General features: G+C 41.1%; 2 long non-coding RNA genes across 2 annotated transcripts; both read left to right on the top strand.

Annotated features, from left to right (window-relative positions):
- Positions 1-540: 540 nt before the first annotated feature.
- LOC130514113 (uncharacterized) lies at positions 541-10,783 on the top strand. Its single transcript, XR_008946918.1, has 2 exons — positions 541-7,919; positions 10,301-10,783. It is a non-coding gene; the product is annotated as an uncharacterized LOC130514113 (long non-coding RNA).
- Positions 10,784-20,415: 9,632 nt separating this feature from the next.
- On the top strand, positions 20,416-24,890 carry LOC130514051 (uncharacterized). The gene is made up of 2 exons (XR_008946892.1): positions 20,416-21,378; positions 21,469-24,890. It is a non-coding gene; the product is annotated as an uncharacterized LOC130514051 (long non-coding RNA).
- The last annotated feature ends 231 nt before the right edge of the window (positions 24,891-25,121 follow it).

Raw genomic sequence — 25,121 nt, 5'->3', positions numbered from 1 at the left:
TCAGTAATCAACCTGACACTCTGGGCTAGGGACACATGGTTGTGGTGCTCAAATGGTCATTTGGTTCTCAGCAGGTGTTTGTTGCTATGATAACAAAAGGTGGAGGGCCTGTGAAATATACAGAGATGTAAGGATTCAATGTATCAGTCTGTACTCATCATTCTGACCAGGTCAAAGGGTCAGATCTGAAAAATACAATTTACCTTTCAGATGAATGAAGGATTTACGTGAAACCTGCTGCATTACAAACAACTACAGAAGCGATTCACTGAATAAATGTGGCCTTTTGGTTCTGACAAAAAGATTATAAAGTTAAAAGGATTTTGGAATTATTCTGCAGAATTGGAGACGTGAAGACTGGGATCAGCCTTTATTTTAATTCGGAGAGAAATCAGACACACATTAATCAGAGCACCCACACACACACGCACCCACACACAGACACACACACACACACACAGACAGACAGACAGACACACACACACACACACACACACACACCACACACACACACACACACACACACACACACACACACACACACAATCCAGCCCTCATCCACATCCTTCTTGGAAAAATCACTGCAGCTCTGAAAAGTCATTTCAGCCACAGTAACAGCAGGCCCTTAAAGATTCATATTACTATTTACTGTCTGCACATACACACACACACACACACACGTGCACACACACACACACACACACACACACGCACATACAACAACTAAATCAGCAGGGTTAGGTTCATGAATAAAGGAAGGCATTAGCACAGACCTGGAGAAGTCAGCTAGACAGATATAGAGGGTAGTAGGAGGAGAAGAGAGGGAGAGATTAAACTGAAAACACAAAAGCAGAAAATGGAGATGTCTATGGGTGAGGAGGAAAAAGGTGAGAAATTTAGAACAAACGGAAAAGTGAGACTGAAGATGAGGAAGATACAGGCACAGTGGACTGATCAGCTGTGCCCCTAATTTAAATTGCTGTTGTCAGTCCAGGGCTGCTGTTCGGATAGCACAAAACGTCCACGTCTGCGCCTGTGAAAAGGGCTGGATGTTTGTGCATGAAACCTAAACCAGGTTTAATCTGCAATACCGCCATGTGATCCTCACTGTAAACACAGACACATGAATATGCCAAAACTATCGACTCAAATAGCACATTTAATACCAATGTAACATGTTTTAAACAAGGAGCCTATAAGTGAAAAACTGCCTTCACCATTCCTGGAATCAGAAATATCATTGCACTGTAAAACATTATTACATTTACAGGCAGATCGGAAACATGAGGGGAGTTTGATCTGTTTTTATTACCAAATAAAAGATACAGAGATGATGACGTATGACAAAATAAGATAAATTAGAGAAGCTGCTCTAATAGGGGCAACAAACCTCTTCAATCACCAGAAGATGCAGCGGAGATTTTTATATGAGCGAAGGCTAGATGTGCTCAGGAGTGTTTATCCGTGTGTATTTGTGCGTGTGTCATACGGGAGGCAGAGCCAAGAGGCCGTTACCCTGCACCCAGATAATAACCTGGTTTTATAATGTTGCATATCTATATTCAGGCCAATTCCCCCTGGGGACAGGGAGGGGGTGGGGGGGTTGGAATAATAATGCTGGCCATTTTACCCCTCCTAGCAGGCGGACATTTTCTGCCCTGATTCTCAGCATGGACCTCACCTCATTCCCAAGGTAGCACGTAATGGATGCCGCGATGAGATGGAGTGACATTGTGGTGACTGAGATGTGAAAAGCCTATTTGCAAACCAGACCAGGGTGGCCAGTGATGGTACAGGGGACGTCGAGGCCCGATCATTTCTCTGGTTCCATATGATGTCGTTTGGGATGATTGCTGTATTTACGACAAATTGGCAAATTTAGAAAATAGGTGCCAAACAGCAGATGGAAACTGATATGCTTGTGTCCAAAACAAGTGTGACGGTATAACTGAAAACCTATAGCCACACTTTGTAATATTCATGAGTGTTGGTAGACTTTGTGCCTTACAGATCATCAAAACAGGTCTGATCACGGAGCACAATATTTGCACGCTTACATTAATCTTCCTACCTACTCACTGTCAGCTGGATGATTGGATAGGGACATTTGTATTCAACCTATGGGTTCTTTAATAAGTAACAACATAGATAATTTCACACCCATGCATAATGCACATGCGCGTGCGTGCACACACACACACACACACACACACACAGCCATGAAATATGGGTTGGTTGGGGAGGGCATGATTAGGGCATCATCTGCTGCAGTGCTTTATTGTGAAAATCAGACAAAAGTCAACAAATGTAGGAATACACACTGTAGAACATACATGGTCAGGTACTCTAGGGAGTTCTAATATTTTTAATGTCTGAATGTACCTCTGTGGAGCCACTGCGTGGCACCTCAGGTCTCCCCAAGCATTGTTATTGGACAGGTTGGGAGTGAGTTGGGCCTCTTATCGTCTGGAGTGCAAGCTTTTATTAAAAAAAATAAATAGCTGGAGCGATGTTATGTAGAGAGTTTGAGAATAGTTTCTCACACATTTTTAAGATTTCATCATCCGCCAAGAGAGAAAACACAGTCTTGAAGTTGAAAAGTGATGGAGGTCCAGAATCAGGAGGGAGTAAGTCCGCTTCCATACGGTCCTGGTGAAATAACCTCCTTCTGACCAGTCAGCTTCAATAATACTACACACAAAAAAGGTTAGTGTGTATAGATTTCCTATCCTGGTCATGCACATAGGGTAGATCTGCGCTGTGAATGCTTCTGAACTCTAAATGCTACTCACTCATACTCTCCATTCTATCCCCTACCTCTTCAATAATTTACAAACGGCGGCTTTCTGGCCTTTCAAACCTTTGAAATGTAACCTACATTCCACAAACACACCATTCTTGTTATTCACCTGATGACATGTGTTTATTCCAGCCTTTTGCTTGTTGCAGGGAGTTGGAAAAGAACTGAAAGGCATTACACTTCAAAGATTATTGATTGATATCGACACACTTACAGTAGACAAGAAAACATCACAGTTCTGATACAAACACTCAAACATGTCTTGATTTGCCACCTTTGTGGGATGTTTTTTTTTTCCTTTTTATTGACGTTTCAGAGTGTTATTCAGAAAAAAACTCTGATATTGTAGAATTGAAAAAGGCCGTACTGTTAACTAGCTGTTGCCACAAAATAGTGTACGAAGAGGAACAAAAAATTAAATAAAAAATATAATAAACTAAGGCATACATGGAATACTCACCTGGGGAAAAAGTTTGGAAACTTACGGGGAGAAAAGACCACATTGTGTCTGTTTTGTTGAGTGTAATAAATCAGTGCACCAGGGCTTGTGAAATGGAGGACAGTTGGAGAGTGCGGTACAGCAGTCAGAGAGAGCAGCTCCGTCCAAGACAATCATATGATGTATCATTCATTCTGTCAGTATGGTGTCTCGCCTCCTCCCTCCTTCTCGCTCCGTCTCGCTCTCATTCTGCCTCTCTCTGGGCTCATACGGTCTCCCGTGGAGGCTATGATGAAGCCCAGCTCTCTCTATCACACACAGCTCAGCGGCTGCTTGGGGATTACACAATTCAATGATGCGTTCTCCCGCAATGTCATTTAAATCTCGCACTAAAAGCTGCGTAAATAGATGTTCTTGCAGAATCGAGGCAAGTTCTTGCCAAACATGTCACATTAATTTCCTGTAATTTCCCTTGAAAGGTCACTTTGTAAAAAAAAATTATCCTTTCAGACCTGGTTTAGTAGAATGTTTCTTAATTTAAAGACTAATCTTTGTTTCTTGGTCCGTGTCAAAAGAAAAAGAAAAACAACAAACGCAAAACAGGCCTCATGTCTGTATCGTTTGACCTCTGCGATTTGCTAATGAATAATGTGAGCAATCACTGCTTCCTAGGAAATGGACAAAAATGATCCCTCATCTATGAATGTAATCACTTACAGCTATTACTGTGTGTGGGTGTGTGTGTGTGTGTGTGTAAGAGAGAGACTGTCTGATTACTATCCCTGAATGAAATAGTTGTTTGGAATGATCTCTTAGAAAGAGGGGGAGGGGTTGTTCTTCAAGGTGAAGAGGCAGGGACAAGGTGGAACACGGCGGTTCTTCTTTCTCCCGGTTGGGGTCTGGAGGAAATTGGAAATAATAGCTACATTAGAAGAAAAAGACCAGTTAAATAAGTGACAATTTTGATCAACTTTCCTGTATGAGAGCTCCATTAACCATCTCAGACTGACAGTAGTCGTGCTTCTTTCCTGCTTTATTCTCTTAGCCTCTTATGGTGTCAGAGCTTTTCGCTCTTCTCCAACACATATCCAAAACCCCCATGTTTACACTTAGCTGGCTGTTTCATCCAGTCTGTCATCTTTGCTTTTCTTGATCTTTTCTGTTGCCACTTTTAATAAACTGTGTTGAGAGTTTGTTTCAAATCTGTGTGTGTGTGTGTGTTGTGTGTGTGTGTGTGTGTGTGTGTGCGTGTCTGTTCCAGTACCTGTGTGTGGACACAGTGAGGAATGTTCCAAAGCGGCCTTTCACAGTCAAAGCAAAGGTCACACTCAGCATTGTGTGATGAACTGAGTCCCTCAGAATCTCATTTGCAGTCTGCAAAATCTGATGGAGGGCGTGCACGCGGGGCCCGGAGGATAAGAACTCGCGCCCAGCGGAAGAGGATGAGAGGGAAGGAGGAAGTGGCGGACAGGGAGATTTGAATGAGAGACCACCATTTTGCTCATCTAATGCTCTTCTCCAACCTTAATAGGCGAGAACAAAGAGAAATCGCTGAATCAAACAGCGCCATTACTTTGGTGGAAAATGAAAGGATGAAATGACCAAAGACACCCCCACCCCCTTCCTTTCTGCCCATATTCCTTCCTTTCTTCTCTCTTTGCTCTTTAATGTCACGACTCCCACCTGATGTTCGATTAGGAGCGGTGCAAAAGGCACCGTCTGTGAGCATGAGAGGTAAATATAGCAGGAAAAAATAATCTTAATTAGGAGAATCCTAACTTTCATACACCTTTGTGGCAGAAATTAAATCGCAACATGAAAGTCAGGAGCACAAACGAGGGGGAGAATGAAAGGAAGAAAAGGTCTGTCAATGCTGTTAGTGTTATCACCGTGACAATATAAGGAAGCTTTTCTATTGCAGACTTTTCTTTTACTTCATCATCAGCACTATGAAGTATAATCCCGGGTTTTGGATCACAGCACACCTCAATGTGTGTTTGTGTGTTATGATTGAAACTTTGCTTCAGGACTCACCGTCTTTTGTCGTCCTGGTGGCTGTGCGTTATTGCTGTATGTGTACATTATGTGTGTCTGGTGGCGAGCATGCGATGAACGCATGTCTGTGTGTGTGTGTGTGTTTGTGTCTGTATCGAGATAGGGTCACCTTGCATCCATCTCTTACCGTTTAGAGGCCCCCTACAAGGATAAAAATCATCTTCTGAACTTAATCCAGGCTTATATCCTCTGCTTCCTCCCCCCAATTCATGGAAAACTCACACACTCTTGGAAAATCACCTTCCTTACACACCAACACACAGGTTTGTACTTCTATCTTTACAAGCACTTTCATACTTATAAAACATTCCACCCCTTTATGCCAACCCTAATCACGATGACTAACCCTAACCCTGACCGAGACCCAGGTCTAACCGTAAACCTTAAAACCAGGTCCTAACCCCAAAACAGCCCTTTGCAGTTGTCAGGACCAGAAGAGAACACAAACACCACAGGTCAGGAGACAACTACAAATTAAGACAAACCTGCTGAAAGGAATTCTTAATGTAGTTCACATGCATGACACAGGAGAAAAGAGATAGAATGCACATACAAGCCGGTCCTGGAATCAAACTGTGCTTTAGCTGTACTGAGTTTGGCTGTGAGAAACAAAAACCAACCGTTGAAGCTTGTTCGCTGTAAATTCATGCAAAGTCCCCATCCTTTGACTGGTGGTAAACCAGTTAATCACCATTGTCCTCACCTCCAAACAGACAAATTGTTCCTCCTCTGAACAAAACATGGGAAAATACATATAACTCTACCATTTACTTCCTGTTTGCCTTGCATGTCCCTCCCATTACAATCAGAACCAGCTACTTCCCATTGTGTCGGATCTAATATTAAAAGACAGCGCTAATCTCCCACCCTATCTAATTGTAAGGAACAAAAAGAGAATCAAAGAATGAACCAGATTCCTCATTGATTTCAAAATATCTCTGTCAGCAGCCTCCCCTACCAACCTTATGATATTGACTCTGCCTCTAACAAATATTCTTATATTCATATGGCCATTCTGGGTGAGGCACTGCACAGGCCCTTTGGATGGATATTGGATAATACACACATGCTTGCTTTCATATTCAATATTAATTTCCCTGCACTTATGCTTCATCTTTGGAGTAAATATTTATGCACTATTTGGCAGGAAGCAAAAATAAAAATCAGAATAATAAAACCTGCAAATAATCTCCCAGACTAAATCACCTAAAAAGAATCAAAGACAAAAAAAACCCCCCTCAAAGCTAAAATGGGGTCTTATGCTCTGTTTTCTGGGTCTCTTGAATATTTCTTTTAGTAGTATTGATTTGTTTTCTGTGACCTGGTGGGGCCCATTCTTTGTAATTAAAATAGAAATTGGGACTCGTGCATGGGGGCTATATCTTAGTCATGAACCTGTCCCAGATTGTGTGTGTGTGTGTTACTGTGCAGCCAATGAACATGAAGCAGTGACAATGCAGAGTGGCTGGAGCTGCACCTTAAGGAAGATTTATATTTTATTAAATATGCTTGTGTGTCTTCTCTTTGTGTAGGTGGGAATGTGTGCAGGACTGTTTCACTTTAATCTATTAAAGCAGCCCTATAATTTATAATTTAGACTCCATGTCCACCAGCCAGAAGTCAAATGGGCCAAAGAAGACAAAGGAGTCACTGTTGCAACATGATGTTTTGTTTAAGAGATTGTGGCATCATAATCCGCAGTGTTATTAGGTATATATACATTCTCATGAGCATCAATTTCAGCTACAGGATCTATGCTACAGTAAATTGAACCCAGGAACTTCTTGCTGTGAGGTAACAGTGTGAACCAGTGCACCACCTGTCCCCACTAGCCATCTGTGGAGGCAACATAATGGCTTCTAAAAGTACAAATGTCACCTTTCTTTTTCAAAACGATCTGTCTGTCTGTCTGTCTGTCTGTCTATATTACGCTTTATATATACACACACTTTGTCCTGTCATTGTATAAGTGATGAACGTCTCCATGTCTACAGACTGCTTCTTCTTTCTGATGCTTGCTTGACAATGCCTGGCAAAGATTGCTGTTAGATTGAGACATTTCTCTGTTAAATCAAATTTGCTGAGGGTGATCTGTACATTGTGCAGATCATTTATCTGACATATATGTGCCTTTATGTGTGTATGTGCCATGTGTGATTAGTTGTGTGTTGTCCAGTTCAACTCAAATGCCTGGATGTGAATGTCACCCAAACACTCCTGCTGTAAAATTTAAACTTCCCTCTGTGTGTTTGCAGGTGCATGTGTGGGTACTTTGTGACTTCACACTTGGTGCTTCCTGTGTCCCTGTGTCCTTTAGGGTCAACTGTCTCTAATATCTCCTGGCCATCCAAGCCTGTTTGAAGTGGCTATTAGCCAGGAATCAAAGCCTGCCATCAAGCCCATTTTAGCCCTGTGCCCTTTTAGAATATTCACCAACGGCCTTTTGTGAGCCCCCGGAATAAAAATAATCAAAATCAGAATGGACCTTCATGTGCAATAATACTCTTACGGCCTCCACAGTCAATGCCATTTATAATTCATGCACCCAGACGGATGGGTCCGGGGTGCGTTCAAGAGGTCTGCTCCTCACTGTTCTACCACTACTCATCAATAGCTGGCAGCCAGGTAGGGGACTTTATTATGGAACAGTGGCCATGCCAGGCCAGCGCAAACACTGTTCTATAATTATAAAGTTCAAAAACTTTACACCCTCTCAGATGCTTTCTAGGTCTCTCTCTCTGTTTGAAATGGCCTGCCCATCCCTCTCTTCTCTCTGTTGTTAATTTAAACACTGGCGGTTTCATCCCTCCCCGTAGGTGTCTGTTTTACAATAAAAGGTCATCCTCATTTGTCGGTAGACACAAAAGGGACCACCGTCGGGGCTGAGGTCAGACAATCAGACAGACAGATAAATAGCCGAACGGACATAGGGATGGCTGGCGCTACAGGCTGGCGCTCTGAATGCAGGGGAGACTAGAAGGAAAGGAGAGATAAGAAAGCAAGATAGACAGAAACAGCAAGGGAGAGAGGGATGGAGAGAGGCAGTTGCTGGAGATGGGGCGGGTGGACGAGTGCGAGGACAGATAACTAATCACGTCATCACCTTTACTCTTCCTCCTCTTCTGTACTCCTTCTTCACCTTCTCCCTGCTCCTCTGCAGGTATGATTGACGAGGGCACGTTGGACTGAGGTTGTCCCAGTCCCCAGATTAGAAAGCCCTCAAACAAATGAAGGCTGGAAATGCCACCCCTGGGAACTGGGAGCTGTGGGTAGAAAGGCAGGACACACATTCTGGCTTAAAGAGACAGGTGGATAAGGGAAAGGAGAACCAGGGGTTGATGGGGAAATGACATGTTTTCTGGGTTTTGAAGATATACTCCATGGGAAGAGAAGGTAAAGATGGTAGAACAGGGCACAGAGATGGTTCCGTGGAAGGTGAGACAGCGAGGAAGACATCCCTTTTATTAGGTGATCTGAACAGAGGCCGAAAGAGATGAAGAAGGAAGAAAATGGAACCTCCTTCATGCCTTTACACACCTGTTCTCATCTTTCTGACTACCAACTACAAATTGCACCCTTATGCTTCCCTAAAGATCCGATATAGTACATTTATCAAAAACAGAGCTTCACCTTGTTCCACTTATCCACACAGGCACCATCGTCACCGCAATCTCTTGAAAAACGATCACCCTCGACCTTGGACCTGTTGTTTGAGATTCAAACATTAGTGGGGGGGACGAAAAAGGCAAAACTGGGAAGGCAGGAAAACAGCTGATATATGACCAGATATTAAGAAAAAAAAGTTTGATTTTATAGATGTCACATGACCCTAGCATGGGCGACCTCCATTTTTCCAAATGGCGCAGGTCCAGGGTTTTAATGGAGTCCCCGTGAGTCATATATCAGCGCAGCTTGTCTCGTAAAGCTCTCCCTGGTCCGACCTCACAAACCACCTCCACCTTTACCGTGACACTCGGGGAGGATTTCACGAGCGGAAAATAGATGTATAAAATAGCAATGATTTTCATATAGTCTGTGCCTGAAAGAGGAAGGTGTTTAAGTTCTACACTATATATCTTGTCCTTCATCCCTCACAGCTTCCTCCCTCTTTCCATCTCTTCTTCCCACGTCCATCTGGTGTCACGGTGCTTCAGCCAGTCAACATGACACTTTTTTTTACTTTCAATTTTCACAATAAGACTGACAGTGCATGAAGGAGATTAGCCTAGCTGCCTGCTAACACACCACCTGGCATATGACCATGTTAAAAACACAGAATGCCACATACACAACAACAAAAGCTGTTTAATTATATTTGTTAAGCAGACAGTTTGGCACAAATACATAACATACTGGCATGCAGAGTTTAGGAATTGAGTTGCTATCTTGCAGGTGATTTTCCAGGTATGCAACATGATATCCATCATATCCTGCCTGCAGCTTAGAAACCATAACTTTTCAGTGATTTCATGTGCTGTAAAAGCATCAAATGTGTTTGGAATCAATAAACATATTGCTGATAAGCTGTAAAGAGATTGAACAGATTCAGTCTAGGAAGTACCAACAGTAGGTATTTGGTGCGTCTGCTCTGTATCAAAGTCCGACTCCAAACACTCCCTGAAGTGTATTTTTTCAGGTTACAGGTTATATAATCGGGATATGTCATTTATTTTTTAACATACCAAAGAATGGAGAAACTATGCATATGATAAATGAACATGAGAGTAACAAATGAGGAAAGAGTACATTGCAGAGCAGGAGCGAGCAATGTGGCATATTGTAACTGAAGTCAATGCTGAAAGACTAGCAAGGCAGTGTTTAAAACACAGTGCCCCCAGTCAGAGCCTGCTCTTCATCAGTCAGAAAGGCAGAAATGAGAAATGCAGCGACGCTTTAAAAGGCAAAGTTCAGTAATTGGGAATGACAGACAAACACAAAGCATCCATCACTCATGACCTTTCCTTTTTTTTCTTCCCCCTCCTGTCTTTTTCTCTTCCTCCTTTCAGGACGAGGACGAGGAAAAAAGGGCAGAACACAAAAACGCCTCTTTTGGTGGTATGTAATCAGACTTTGAAAGCTGCGTTGTGATGCAGTTAACATGGAATCGGCTTGACATGGACATTAAATAAAAGAAATGAAGATTGTGTGCATGAGATACACACAGAGGAAGCAATACCTGTTTGCAGATGGGGGTATAATTGACTGATGATGGACTGATGATTGGAGATGAAGCTGAAGACTGAAATAAATACATAGTGTGCTCTAAATCACAACATGCATGAGTTAACATACATTAGATCTGCTAAAGGTTGGGCACATATATTGTGTATGTTTTTATGTTGAAAGGATTTGTCCATAAAAATCCTGTTTTTTGAATCCAGTATGGGTATAATGTGATATAATATCCAGGCTTTACCTCAATAAATAAAATAAAATGATGTGCATAAAATATTGTATTATGTGGGTAATAAACGTTGCGTAATGCTGCAGATCGTTTTGTAAAAAATGGGCTGTTTGTTTTTCTCCTTACAAATTTTCCTTTACATTTGTCTCTGGTGTATTCTCACATGCTCAGGGAAAGTCGACTTCCTCCAACATGAATTTCCTTTCATTCTCTTTATTTATCATTCTCACCAGTTTTTCCTCTTTTTAATTTTCATTTCTTTTCAAAAATGACCAGGATGTGTAGAAGAAGTGATTTGTCATGCACGCAGACCCACGCAACACAGTCGCTTGCTCTGCACATCTGGACTTGTGTTTAACTTTACGTCAAAGCTCGGACAGGAAGCACCTGTCCAGATGAGATCCTGTGTGCTAGAGAGAGACATTAATGATGAAAAAAGAAAGAAAGAAAGAAAACACACAGCAGAAAGGAAAAAGATTAATCCAGCTGTTGTGGAAATGCACGTCACAGTCGTCACATTAGAAGCAATATCAACAAACAGACTGGAAAGCAAATTGGTTTCGAAAAGGTAAGTCATGTGAAATTAACACAGATTTGGTCCCTTCCAAATGTTCCCTGTGTCTCGTTATGCAGCTGAATGCTGGTCATTCTTTTACCTCTGAATCTCGGGGGGCAGCTCCGCAATTACACGGCCGGTAAAACTTCCAGATGTGGGATTATTCTTCCTTTCCCATTAGCAGATTAAAAGATCACTGTCTGGAGAGTCACACAGCAGTTTCAAAGGAGGCCTCTGTGACACCAGATTATTGGACTGGTGATGCAGGATCTCTTACACACATGTGCAGATAAATAACACAATGTTAATAATGTAAATGCAATATAAAAATAAACACACATTGATAAAAAAAGCCTCTTGTTACATTTTTCATCTAAAGTCAGTATAAAAGGTTTGCTTTTTAATATAAAAAGGGGTTTTTGAAAGGCCTTGTTGATCAGAATGAGTAGTATTAAACAGGGTGGGAGGAAAGCTGACATTTTTAGCCACAGTGAGTAATACCACCCAAAGGTGACATTTTCACAGCAAAAGCATTCCAGGCCCCCCGCATGAGTTCTCCAGTGGAGGCTGCATTATTGTTTTCCATCAGCCACTGTGAAACTGATCTCACATCAGACCGTGGTTAGATGGACACTATTTCACCTCTCGGACCCAACACAACATCGTAACTGGGCGGGGCTAAAATTGGCTAATGCTACATTTGAGTCTAGCTCCCCAATCTACCAGCTACACCCCAAAACACAATATATCTGCCTTATTCAGGTCTGATTTAATGTAAATGTAAAATTATTAAACCACTGTAAAATGTTTGGATATGTTTCTAAATCAGTTAGAAACTTCTAACTAGAGTTCTTTGCTATTTAGTTGATGGATATTTAATGGTCAGGTTGGAAAATATTGGTTTTGGACTGATTTAAAGATCTTGGACACTTTTTAAGACATTCTAGATGTTTTACTGTTAATGTCCTCCCTTTTCTTTGGCTCATCCATGTAATCTGCAGTAGACTTTCTCTTGAAATTCAAGTTGTTGCATCTGTATCAGGAATTTTCCTTCTTGGAGAACACCTCACATCATGACATTTATTTTCAGCTTTTAATCCATAACAGATTTGCCTTTGGGGAAATGTTGTGTTTGACAGGCCGGACCAGTGTTCTCATAACCTCAGGAGTTCCTATTTTCTTCCAGATCACGGTGGAGACAAAACCATCTTGCCCGCTTTGCACTTCTGAACAGTTGATCTTCGGACCTTAACTAGAAATACTCGGAGTCTGGCATGTTCGCACCAATAATGCACGTTCTGAGATCAATGCTGAGCTCCTTTCAGTTTCCCATTATACTGGGTGGCTCTGAGTCAAACAGGTGGATCAAACTGGCTCTATTTAACTGGCCCCACTATGTTCAGCAGCTGGTATCAATCAGAGTCACTCAGAGGTCATGCTGCAGAGCATGTTGGACCAGCTACTTTCCTGCTGCTCTGAATTTGATCTTTTGAAAAGGAAACGCCACCGCAGACTCATTAAAGAAACAAAATTGAATGGTTACTTTTTGTGGCACAGTATTTGTGCCATCTTTTCATCCTAAAGTAACACATTTAGGGGTTTATAAATGGAAGGTTTTCAGTAGAACTCATAAGAATCTTTGATGCTGACCTGGGGTCTTTTTGGGGTCATTTTGTGTGTTTTGCTGTGAATGGGTTTTAAAAAAATGAACTAGCAAAAAAATAATTTAAATCAAAAGACATAATTATTTGATTGTGATGGCAGATACTTTATATTTTACTCAGCTTGATTATTTTATTTTAATGTCCAGTTTTAAATAAATCTCATTCATTTTAAATTCAGTGAACACACATGAGATTTGGGTCACTTTCTTGATGGAATTTATTGGTTTATTTAAATCTTATCAGCACAACCTGAGATATATTTATACTATATTTACATGTGATGTTGAAAACAGAACATGAAAACAACCCCAACCACCTGATTTATCCTTTCTCTTGATTTGTCAACCTGATCTTGAGCTTGATTACTAAAATTGCTCTTTTCCTGGTTAAAACGATGCTCAGTGACGGGGAGAATTACTGACATTTAAAATGAACATATGCAGCAGCAAAGTTCAAATAAAGCCATCCGCTAGGCAATGCTCTGATTCTTATCCTTTGTATCCGAAGCAAAACCTGATGTTTCTGTCAGAATTAATTGATGGGGACAGAACTCAAGACTGTTTCCGGAGGAAATGTCCCATCATGGGTGGGGACACCAGCTGTGGACCACATATAACCTTGTTTCACTTCACTGTGCAAGAGTTGGCTGCAAAGTTAAAGTGTGCCAAAGTGTGTTAGCATCAACACACTCACTCCAGGTGACACTGGGCAGCTGCTACCTTGTGGTGAATGTTATTCGAGGTCAAAAAAGTTTAAGCTGGACGTTACAAAGGACGCAATAGTCAAGCTCATCACCTGTCTGTAAGTGGCCATTGTAGATTAAAAATTCAAATTTATGAACATTTCTGGGTTCTGCTTAAATATATATATGTTAAACATTGCAGTTATTAATGTTACAGGTTAATATGCCACACACACAGTGCCATATATATGGGAGAAGCGGGAGGAGTGACAGAAAGGCAGCGTAGACAATTGTAAGAACAGAGGCAGTAATGACTGCGGCCATTTCCCTCTTTCTGTCATTTCTCCTCTCTTTCCTTCATTCCTCCCATCTCCTTCAAGGTCAGTCGTCAGTCTGCATGTCACTGGTCCTTTGTCTATTCAGATAAAATTGCTGCATTCATCGCATGTCAGATAAACTTCAAAAAGGGACTGGGGAGGTTATGGAGGGAAAGAGAGAGAGAGAGAGAAAGATGGAAAGGAAAAGGGGGGTAAGAAAACAACAACCCTATCACCCCATCCTCAAGCCTGGCATTAGCCTGTATTTTTTTTTCTTTTTTTTATCTGTCTGTGACAAATTCAAGCTCTCGCTGCTCTCCTCTGCCGCCACATTTTCTCCTCACCTTATCTACTGTCTCAGCAGTGCATCACTTGCCATTTTAGAATAATGTCCCCCAATGTCTATAATGACATTGCTTTTGTGCTCCAGATTACCTCAGGATTATATTCCCCCCCACCCCATCACATGCGGAGGCTGGTAGAAAGTCGCAGATAAAACGGAAAATGTGGCCGTGACCCTCAGCAGAGGCTAAAATAAATCGTGTTCTATCATTACCTTGCATGATTTTCTTATTTCCTCTCATTGATTCACTCTTTATTATACCTTTAGACATACCTGGGTTTGTGCTGAAAGCTTGAACATCGTTATTCACATTGTAGGTAATTGAGGAATTCTCATAAAGGTGTAAGTGAATGTGTTTTTTTTTAAAAAGTGCTGCAAAGAAGGCAAATTTGGGTGCAACTTTGGCCCTGTGTATCTATATTTAAGCCTTCTCACTGACCTTCATCTACAGTATTTTCTTTAACTCTATAGGCATTGCTTACCTATATAAGTAGGTAAAATTTAGCATCAGTCTATGTGATTCCTTTATGATGTTTGTCATGTGTTTAATTTGATATTTAGCTCACCAATGTACTGTTGCTTCACTGGTATTTCCAAGGAAATGCTAATTCTTGTCCTTGGTCCAAGAAGTCTCTAGTTCTCTAAAGGCTCTTAGTTTCTGAGTCTTTATAATTACTAAATGTGGGCAGCAAAGTTAGATCCCACATAAAAGTTGGTGCATTTGATGTCTTTTTGACAGTTAACTTCTTTCCCTGCAATTTTCATCTTCCTTCAGATATTATTGGACATAAAGTCACCAGCATGTCTTATTTCTGTTCGCTGATTAGCTTCTTAAACTGTGACAGGTCCATCTTCTCCCTGGCAGGGCATGTCTCCTAATGAGATGGTAATCAACCAGTCATCAGTGATGGGACCATGTGGGACACTTAATGAGAGCATTAGGCTGCGTACTGAAAGGGCACCCTGCTGGGTGCCGGATCAATAGTCCAGTCTAATGAAAGGTGTATGATGTAGTTGATGGTGGAGAAGAAAAAGGAAGCGACATAGTTGTGATGTTCATTGTTCTATACATCAGCTTCTGGAACCCAGCCTATAGAAGCCCCACAGATTAATAATGGATGGTCATTTCCCCCAGAAAGGTATCAATACACTTTTCTACATCTTATTATACTATGCATAATACATTTCTTTCAAGAACGTTTTTTCTAGAAACTCAAAGATGCACTAGCTAAATAATTAATAGTAGTAAAATAAAGTAGATAGAATAAGTACATAGGTAGATATGTAAAAGACCTTTACAAATTACATATAACAAATTACACACAATTAAATTAAAATAAGTAACGGAATTAAGGTTTACTGCAAAAAATAGTGTTTGAAAGCAGTTCTAAAAAGGAGAGTTTTGAGGATTGAATATAACGAAGTCGGTGCTTTCTCTGGTGTGTTTAGGGAGGGTGTTTGGGTGGGGGGTGGGGGTGCTGGGCTGGAGAAGCTTTGGCGCTCCAGGTACGGCGGAAAGGTGAGTCAATTTTGGACAAAATGTCTCATAGCTGTCATTTTAATTCTCCAGCCCAGCAAAGACACCTGAATGTAGAGCAGATTTATTTTCTACCTGCTTCTGGGTCCTGGAGTATTTTGTAACTAAAGAAATTCTGTCTTGAAGTTTAGGTGGAGCTTCAAAAGTGCCTTCCTCTTCAGTGACACTCACTACTTTTGCCTGCATAGAAATACTGCAGAAACAACATGAAGAAACTGATTCTCTGAGAAGATGTTGCTGTTTTCTGAGTACTTTACTGCAGTTGGCTTTTAATCGAAGCCTTGAGCTGATCCAAGTTTCAATCCGACATAGAAACATGCACTTCCTAACAGTCTCATCCGTTATTATTTAGGAGCTCAATGAATTTGAATATTATCAATAGCTTCAGAGATACAATGGATTAAAATCACAATTAATAAAAGCAGGTACAGTTATGTCAGAAGCAGGAATGTTTATGTAAAGGTCAGCTAATTCTTTTCTATGAAAATAAGAAATACGATTTTATCAAACAGCTATTACAAATAAGCTTGTGTTGCCCATTAATGTGTCTCTTAATTTCCATCAAGTCTTTTTTTTTATGGCTTAGAATATTATTCTCATTACTGTTCTTAAATGCACAAAATACAAAAAACTGTAGTTTGGTCCACTGTATCACACAGATTCAAGACATAGACAATTACAACACAGCGTTCAAAAACAGGTATTTAAGGACTCAGCATCGCAAACTACCCCTCTTACTAATGGAATCATAATTTCACAACAACATTCCATTTTCCTATATAGTACAAACTGCAAAAGCAGGAAGCACTTTTTATTTACAGTAAGTGAAAATAAAAGGCCCCAGGCTGATGTGCCATGGTCGCTCAATTGGATTTTTGCTTTTATAAACCACATTTGTGCTGATCGGCATTTAAGTGGCACTGGTTTTGGGGTAAGCTGTGCATCTAATAAGAAATAATATATAATACAATTTCCTGGGAAATGTGGATTTACAGAGATTGTCAACTAGACTCAAGACTCCAACTCCATGAGGTTTTAATCACTCAGAATTCAAAGAAACATAAAAATAAGGCAGTCCATTGGATGGTATGAACCATATGGCTGTTGATTGGGATATTGCCATGGCAATAAAACCTATGAAGTATAAATATTGTAGCTTAACAGCAGATATAAGTTACCCAGTGAGTGGCAAATTCTTTATCTTGATTTCAAAAATAACTGTTTTCTTCCCTTAGCTACCATTACAATCAGTTCATATGGTTCATTTTGTCCTAGTGCCTGATTAGGCATCGCAGGAAGTGCAGACTAAAGGTTATAACATGTGAACCTCGTCATTTTGGTCAAACGTTAACTACCAGCCCCCTCACCAGCCCCCGCTGTGTCAGTTCAGACGTCAAAGGCAAACCCGTCTACCCCAACTTCCCCCTCTCATATAACCCACTGGATCACCCTTTATAGAGTTCACATATGTATATTTTTGCTGTATGTCTAGCCTGCTTCATCTATTATCTATATGAAGCTTGGTTGCTGTTTCACTCCCGCCATAAAACCAAATGGAGTCATGTTAATTATAAGACACAAATGCAAGTCCTTGTCATAAATGCTGTATGACATACCGCTGCTTTCAAGCACAGACAAATCTATCCTTCCCCTCTCTGGTGCCTTCCACAGTGATTTGATCTCAATTTGTCATAAAAAATAAAAGAAAGACCAGCAGAGAAAATGCTGCCAGTGCCGATTTCTCTTTTGCATTTCTTTCTTCACCTTCTTTTCTCGTTGCAGTGGCTGATTTTTAATCTAATAAACATTGCATGAGCCCACTGACCAGAACAAAGTGGAAGGAAAAGACATATTTCTGATCTATCAGATGTCCCTTGTTAAAAAATAAAAAAGGATCCGTGCATGTATATGATGGTGGTGTATGTGTGTGTGTGTGTGTGGCGGGGGGTGGGGGGGCTTCCTTAATAGAAACGAGGCAGAATATAAGGTTTCGTTCCAAGATCGTAAAATTACTCACAAATAAAAACCATTCATTTCACATGACATCACCACCTTGTGAAAATGTGAGTTTCAATGGCTTCAAAAAGAGGACAAAATGTTTCCACCATCAACTTAAGCACTGCTTGTCTGACAAGCTATACAACATGGCAGAGCAGAGCTGGACTCCTACCCCATCTACCCTGCTTTTGAATGTCAAATATCATATTACTAACGCTGCCACGGTTTAAGAGAATTGTTTTCATCTACGATGAGACAGCGGGATACTTTCCTTAGGGCAGATTCGAAAGAATTTCTCATATGTGGGCAATGTAAAAGTTAACTCACACCTCACGATGATGCAAGTGGTGGAATCACAAAGCAGCAGCTTACACAACAGCGTTGACAAATAGCTGACCTTCACGTAACTCGTTACCTTCCCCTTAGTACATTTTCACCTAAACACTTGCACTTAAAGCTGTTCCCTTCTACAGATACTTTTGTAATTCTGCTGCCCACTAATTTACACCAAAGCACTAGCTTCCAGTAGGTTCGCAACACTTACATGTATTCATAAGGCTGTCAGTCATGCCATGGCACCAAGTCAAATCAGTCTTGCATGCGTGACACAAATGATACAGTACTGGAGAATGCTCCAGGGGTACTAATGGCTGGTCTGAGTAGGTCTAAGTCACGATGTCAGAGAAAACACATAATTTCCAACCCGATTTTCAACAAATACCTGCCATATTTCAAGCTAAACATATTGGTTAGTGGAAAATGGCAATGTTTCTGTGGGTGGGATTAGCTTCAATCCTTCCATATGTGGGTCCATGGAGGTGGTAGGTGTTTAGCAACTGTACATGATAGTTTATGCACTACGCAAACTGAGATCTTTACAATTCTGACACTGCATAGAATGTAAAAGCCATTAAATGTAATTACAATAAAGGGTCTTTCATCTATTTGTTGAATTAGTATGTATACATAAAACATATAGGGATGCTACATTCAAAACACAGGCAGACATTTTTAACAAAGTATAAAAAAAATAATTTCATTCTTCTCCCATTCTTGGAGAAGTGTGACACATCATCTGGCACAGTATTGTGTTGCCCGGGGTGAGGGCCCTGCACGGTAGATGGACCGCTGTAATTTCTCATCTATCAAATTATGGTTTATTGTTCAGCCCAGCAACCCCAGGCTACACACAACCCTGTGCACTGACAGTTATGAAACATTATATTTCCACTGTCATGGTCCAGGCTCGAGATGAAGCTTACAAGAGAAAAGGAGAAAGAAAACAGAGAAATAAAAACTCCAATGTAATCACTTGTCATGTCAACATCTATGTTAAACAGAGCTTTGATCAAAGCCGTTCAAGCCACTGTTGCTATTTCTGGGGTTTGATAACAACATTAGGTTACTCAAATTGCCATTAGCCACTATGGTATAAGCTTGTTTATTATTGCCATGGTAATGATTTTTCTAGCAAATGAAATTTGTCGGCAGGAAATTGTGTTTAATGCTGGTCTAATGAGTCTGCTGTAAATTAGCTGGTGTGCCAGCGTGGTTGACTAAAAGGACTTTAAGTAACCTTTGGTCTCTGTTGAGAGTAATTTGATACTGCCACTGATTATTCAGTTAGCAAAGCTAAAAGCTATAGGCTTGCATCTCAAGAAGGACATGTGAAACTACTATCACTCTCAAACTAGAAATGAATGTGAAAATAATCAAATCGTCTCGCAACTAGATGAGTTCAAGATGGAGAACGTGAACTCCTGACTGGAGTCAGACCAATTTATTGTTTCTGTCACCAAGGTCAAAGTTCAGTTACACACACAAATGACAATCTCAGCCTAAAATTACACTATTTGTAGTTTGTGTTTCTATAAGCCATTCTCCTATACAAAACATATAATCCCTATTTATTTGTTTTCTATTCTACACCATTTTATAGTTATTACTTAGTAAGTAAATTGGACACCAAGAGAGTTAGATTTGGGTAAAGTGGAGGTAGACAGCCTGGAGACAAGCTCTCAAATATTAATTTTCCTAAACAGAAACTTTATATCTTCTCTACTATATAATAACTTGTCATTTAGAAAAGACAGTGCATGTAACAGTGTTTACAAAGGAAAAAGAGAACATCCTCCAATGGAAAACATTAACCTGTATACTATAACCTGGACCAAAATGTCATAGTAAAGGATAGAAATCTAAAACTTACAGTAAAGAATATTAACAATGCTGGCTGTATGTGTTCTGTATGTGCTCTTGTGTTCGTGTATAGGTGTAGATCTCTAGGGTTTGGCTTTATTCCTGGTCTGCATATGTAAAACTCAATCAATCAATCAATCAATCAATCAATCAATCAATTAATCAATCAGGTACACAAGGTACACAGGGCATACACAAGTTTTTAGTCTACCTTTTTCCACCATAGGGTTGGTGGATACCCCTTGGTATACTCCAAAGACATCTGACAAGAAATGCATGTCTGTGTGTTTTGTCCATGTGTCTTGTGTTTCAGTGGTGAGAACATTCTCATTAATGCCGGTGGCCCCACAATCCAAGGTTCCTTTTCTTACACACTCATCTGTATTTAGTGCCACCCCCTGTCGCACCCCCTTCTAACCTCTTATTTGCCTGCTCCTCATGCAGAGCTGCGCCCACCCAAGAAGCCCCTCCTCCTGCTGCAACACGTGCCCCCTTTTAGTGCCAACATGCCCTCGTCCCCCTGCCTCCCACCTTTTCGCTCCCCCTTCATTCTTGCATTTTTCCCACGCCGCCTCTTTCTGTCATCACATAGTAGGAGTGGTATCACTGCACGTGCCCCTTTATAGTGCCAACAAGCTCCCCTGTGGCCCTCCTGCCCCTCCACCCTTCTGTCTCCCCACCTTCATGTTTTACCCCCCGCCCAGCTCCCGCCTTTCCTTTCTCACACTGTCTCATCACTATGTAAGTGGGAATACCAGCCTGTTTTGCATACGGCTGTTTAGTCCTTTGTGGCAGGCGGGGCAGCATGCGAATATGCAAAACGGTGATAGGGAGGCATTTTGTAATGTCGTGAGGAAGGAGAGGCGGCGAAACTGTCGTGAGTGCATATGCTTCTGTGTTTTCCAACAGTTTTTGGCTATAAGAGCAATGGTTGATACAGGAGTGTGAGCTACGAGAACCAAAGGTAACGTGACTAAGATGGCGATTGGAATACCACCATTACTCCTACACGGAGGGATACTCTTGTCGTCAGAGGTCTTTATTTTATTCAAGGGGACATTGCAAGAGAATTCTTTTTTTTCATCGCATCTCGTTACTGTAAATCCACTTGAATCCGACTCTGCAAATATCAACGGCAAATTAAGAAGAAAAGGATGGCAACTTGTTTTCACATCCCCCTCCTCTTCTCCCATATCCTTCTCTCTCCTACTTATCTGTGGCAGAGAGCCAATGGTTCATTATAATTGGTCGTTGTCATCATGCAGATGACACAAAGTCAGCGGCATGAATATCATTAGTGCCTTTGCATACCTCCGCTCTTTTTTCATCTTTTCTTCTCATTCCTTCATCCCGATGCTCATTTCGGGATTCGGTATTCCAAGAGGTAATTATCATTCGTGCAGCCTACCAATAGGTGAAGATAGCCACAACTAGGTGTATGCCTGATTTTTATGATGTCTTTCTTGATTTCCAGCAGAGATGCAGAGCAGCCCAGCTTGTGTAAAAGAGACAACTGTAGTTTACTGATTGTATTTGACTAACCGTTGCATTAGAGTCCATTGTATGTCTCTGTGGTAAAGATTGTTCTATGCTCCCTCCCTTTGCACCCCTCCCCGTGTTTGCATATCCTATTCTTCATGGTTAGAATTATAGTGCTTAGTCGTCTCTGCTCTTCTTGCTTCCTGATCCATGACAAAAAGAAAGCCAGCCAGCCAATTTGCATACTCTGCATATTGATGAGGTGTGTGTTGGCGACCCTGTAATTACCAAGAACTGCACTCACTCTCTCTCTCTCTCTCTCTCACACACACACACTCGTCCGGCTTTCACATTTAACCCTTGCTCATCCATTTACTGTTTAATAAAAATATTTTTGCATTCAGGGATAATTCATCTGGAGAGGCATGTACAAAAAAAGAGAAACTAGAAATGAACAAAGGCATGTTTCAGTGACGAGCTGTTTGTTCATTCACCTTCGTTTATCCCCCCCGTCAGTGTTGATTGTCTAATTTGCGGCTCCTCTAGCTCGTGGCCGCTGTCCTTAAGCTATCCTCTTTGTCTTTGCCTGTGAAATTAAAATAAAAAAACTTACAAGAGATCAATACTTAATTGATTATTCACTTTCTCACAGCCTCAAACGACCAGTGAGTTCACATGTGTATTAAATCCTGCGCGTGTCTTTAAGCAGATGTAAGCGAATCTTTGGTAGATCCCAGGGTAGTCCCAGTTTTTTCAAGTCGGCAAGCAGATGAGGTGGAAGGGAGGTCTGAGAGGAAGATTTCTACGGCATCAAAAAAGAATGTGCATCACTTTCTCTGTGGGTTATATGAGACATACCCGTGTCCTGCCAATACTGCCAACATGGAAGTTCCACCGTGTGGGGAAGGCTTACTTTTTGGGGTTTTGCTTAAACTACAACAGTCGTCCAGCTGGAGAGAAATCATTAACAACAACAACCCAACACAGAGCCTGTGGGCATTGGATAGCTTGTTCCGAGTTAAACACCGAAAGGAGTATATCCTTTTTAAGGCTTTTGTGTTTTTTTCCATCGCTGCTGTTCTTCTTTATGTTCAGCTTTGGCTCATAAAGAGAGTGGAACATGATGCCACCTGGACCCATCAGTGAACTGGTGAAGTGGGCGTGGAAATAGGGGCGTGAAGAGGTGGAGGAGGAGGAGAGAGAGGGGTAAGGGATGCTTGGTGCCTGGTGCCTGTCTCTGATATGCCAGAAGAATGGCAAGCACGTAATGATAGCCAATGCAGAGCAGATTGGCTTGGAGGAGGAGGAGGAGAAGAAAAAAGAGTATGGGGGAGAGGAGACAGATGGTATAGTTGGCCCAGTGCCAACAATACCAGCACATGACGGTGCAAGGAAGCCTCCGCTTTCACAATCTGACACTTGTTGCTGCCTGTGTTAACATGTTAGTAACACATGCGCGAACACAAACAGTGGTAGGATATATGCCACTTCAATGTTTTTACATTATTTTGAATAGTGACCATCTCATAGCTTGCAGTGATGATAATTAAATGTTTCCTAGCTTTATGCCGGGTACTTCAGTATGTATGAGAGCCTAAAGCAAAATAAGGGCAAAAAATAGAGGTCGGCCTCCATCTTGACCTCCATTTATGCAACGTGGCAAAGGCCAAATATTGACTCTTTTCGCATATCTTATTTCAGGGCCATCAAAAGTAGATGTTGCAACTCTCTTTCTCTCTCTTTTTTAACATAAAGACATTGATTTATAGGGTGTAAATGAATGTGGTTTGTGTCTCACTATGTTCAGGGGTAAAAACTGCTTGCTTATGTCAGTTTCTGAAAAGAAAAAAAAAAAACGATGGCAGCTAGATAGAGTATTATGATGTTCATATATTGAAATGTGCTGAACAAACATCTTCCTGCACCAGCAAACGTGCCCTGTGTGTCGAAAAGGTGGAAGTGGGACTGGAAAGAATTTGTGTGACGTTTTAGGCTTGGTGATAGTGCATAACACACAATATGGGGGTTCTTAATGGGTTGAATTTTTGCCAATGAAGCAAGAGCTTTACCAACCTACAGAAACCACATGTAATATATGTATATATAAATGCAGCCATTGGAAGACTAGCATATGCTATGTACAGTGGAGGTAAAACCTCAGAAAGAATGTGGTTCCTCTTGGATGATTCAGCTAGTTGTATTTTACTTATTCGTATGCAAAAAGGGTATATCTGCAGATAAAGAGTAATTCCATTATAAACTATTCAAATGTGTAGAGTAGATGGAGTCAGGGGCTACCTAAATCAATTTTAGCTACCTCCCTATCTGCTTTCTAGAAACAAAAACAATCAGTGTGACAAACTGTACCTTGCAGACACAGACGAGAAGACCAAGTGAGGCGATTTGACTTGCGAATCAGCCAACGCATATCTGCATACTAATTATGTGGCAAGGAGGAAAGGAGTGGAAAGCTCCCCCCCATTCACCAGACAAGGAGAGGGTGAGGGAGGAAAGACATAGAACGAGGCACCAGAGAGAAACGAAGACGAGGAGCGACCGAACAACTGAACGAGCAAACGAAGGACTCAAAAGGAGCTATAGACGTGATGGGTAATTAATTCCGCATAAGACCTCGTGTACGACATTTGATTTTCCCTGGAAGTAAAATGACACGCGCAAACGGAAGAAAGGAGCAAAGTGGAGGACGAGCATAGTAAATGGAGCGAGGTTGCAGGGCATCTGAAAATTAAAATTATTGATTGATCTTAGGGTGCTGGGGGGTGGTGTAGTAGAATGGAGGGGATTTTGAGTATGTAATTAGAGCGGACTGGGACCCAGGCTGGAATGATAATAGATGACGTTGGAATTCACCATGGCGATTGGCCATTAATCTCCATTAATGCCGACCAGGATATTAAAAATTCTAATTGGAGGGCCAAAATGATGTGAATGGTGCGTGTATGCATGTTTATAAGGGTGTGGGCAGTGCACATGTTGGTCTTGGCTGTTCGGCGATAATTACCACCATGGGAGACATGTGTCCAGAGGTATAATATATTCACTGTATTAACGGTCTGATTAGATTTAGAGTTATGTTGACGATGCAGCGCTGAGATTAAAGTCCTTTCATTTCTCATAATGATAAACATACTCTAATTTAGAAGGTTTAATGCAGTTTTTGTCAACGTCATAAAGTGTGTGTGTTAAATTGCTTATTGCAGTGAGCTTCTTTCAATCATATATGTATACTGTTAAAGCACTAATAAACAGGTATTTAACATGTAATGGATTTTACAATTATTGTGCGATAATTTGAATTGTGATTTAATTAATTTTCTTGTGGTTCTGATGAAAACCTTAATGCTGTTGAGCCATTTCTAACATTTGTTTAAAAACCCAATAAAAGCTTATACTGAATGTTGTGTGTGTTTATCTTTTGCCACAATTACCCGTTGTTTTTAGTGATTTCCTTTGGCTCATGCAGAAAAGCCCCGCTTCGGGGATTCCTTTGTTTCAATAGCTGCTCTGATGACATCATTTCCTTGGATTTACTGTTTGTATTAACTTACACCAGCCCCGATTGAAGAACATGAGTGACAGGCCAATACCGTGTATCTCAATAGCCCAACCACCTTGCATGACTCTGCT

The sequence above is a fragment of the Takifugu flavidus genome, chromosome 17 (genome assembly GCF_003711565.1).
Source record: "Takifugu flavidus isolate HTHZ2018 chromosome 17, ASM371156v2, whole genome shotgun sequence".
Taxonomy (NCBI): Eukaryota; Metazoa; Chordata; class Actinopteri; order Tetraodontiformes; family Tetraodontidae; genus Takifugu; species Takifugu flavidus.
Note: the sequence above shows the minus strand (reverse complement) of the source record. Positions and strands in the feature narration are given on the sequence as shown.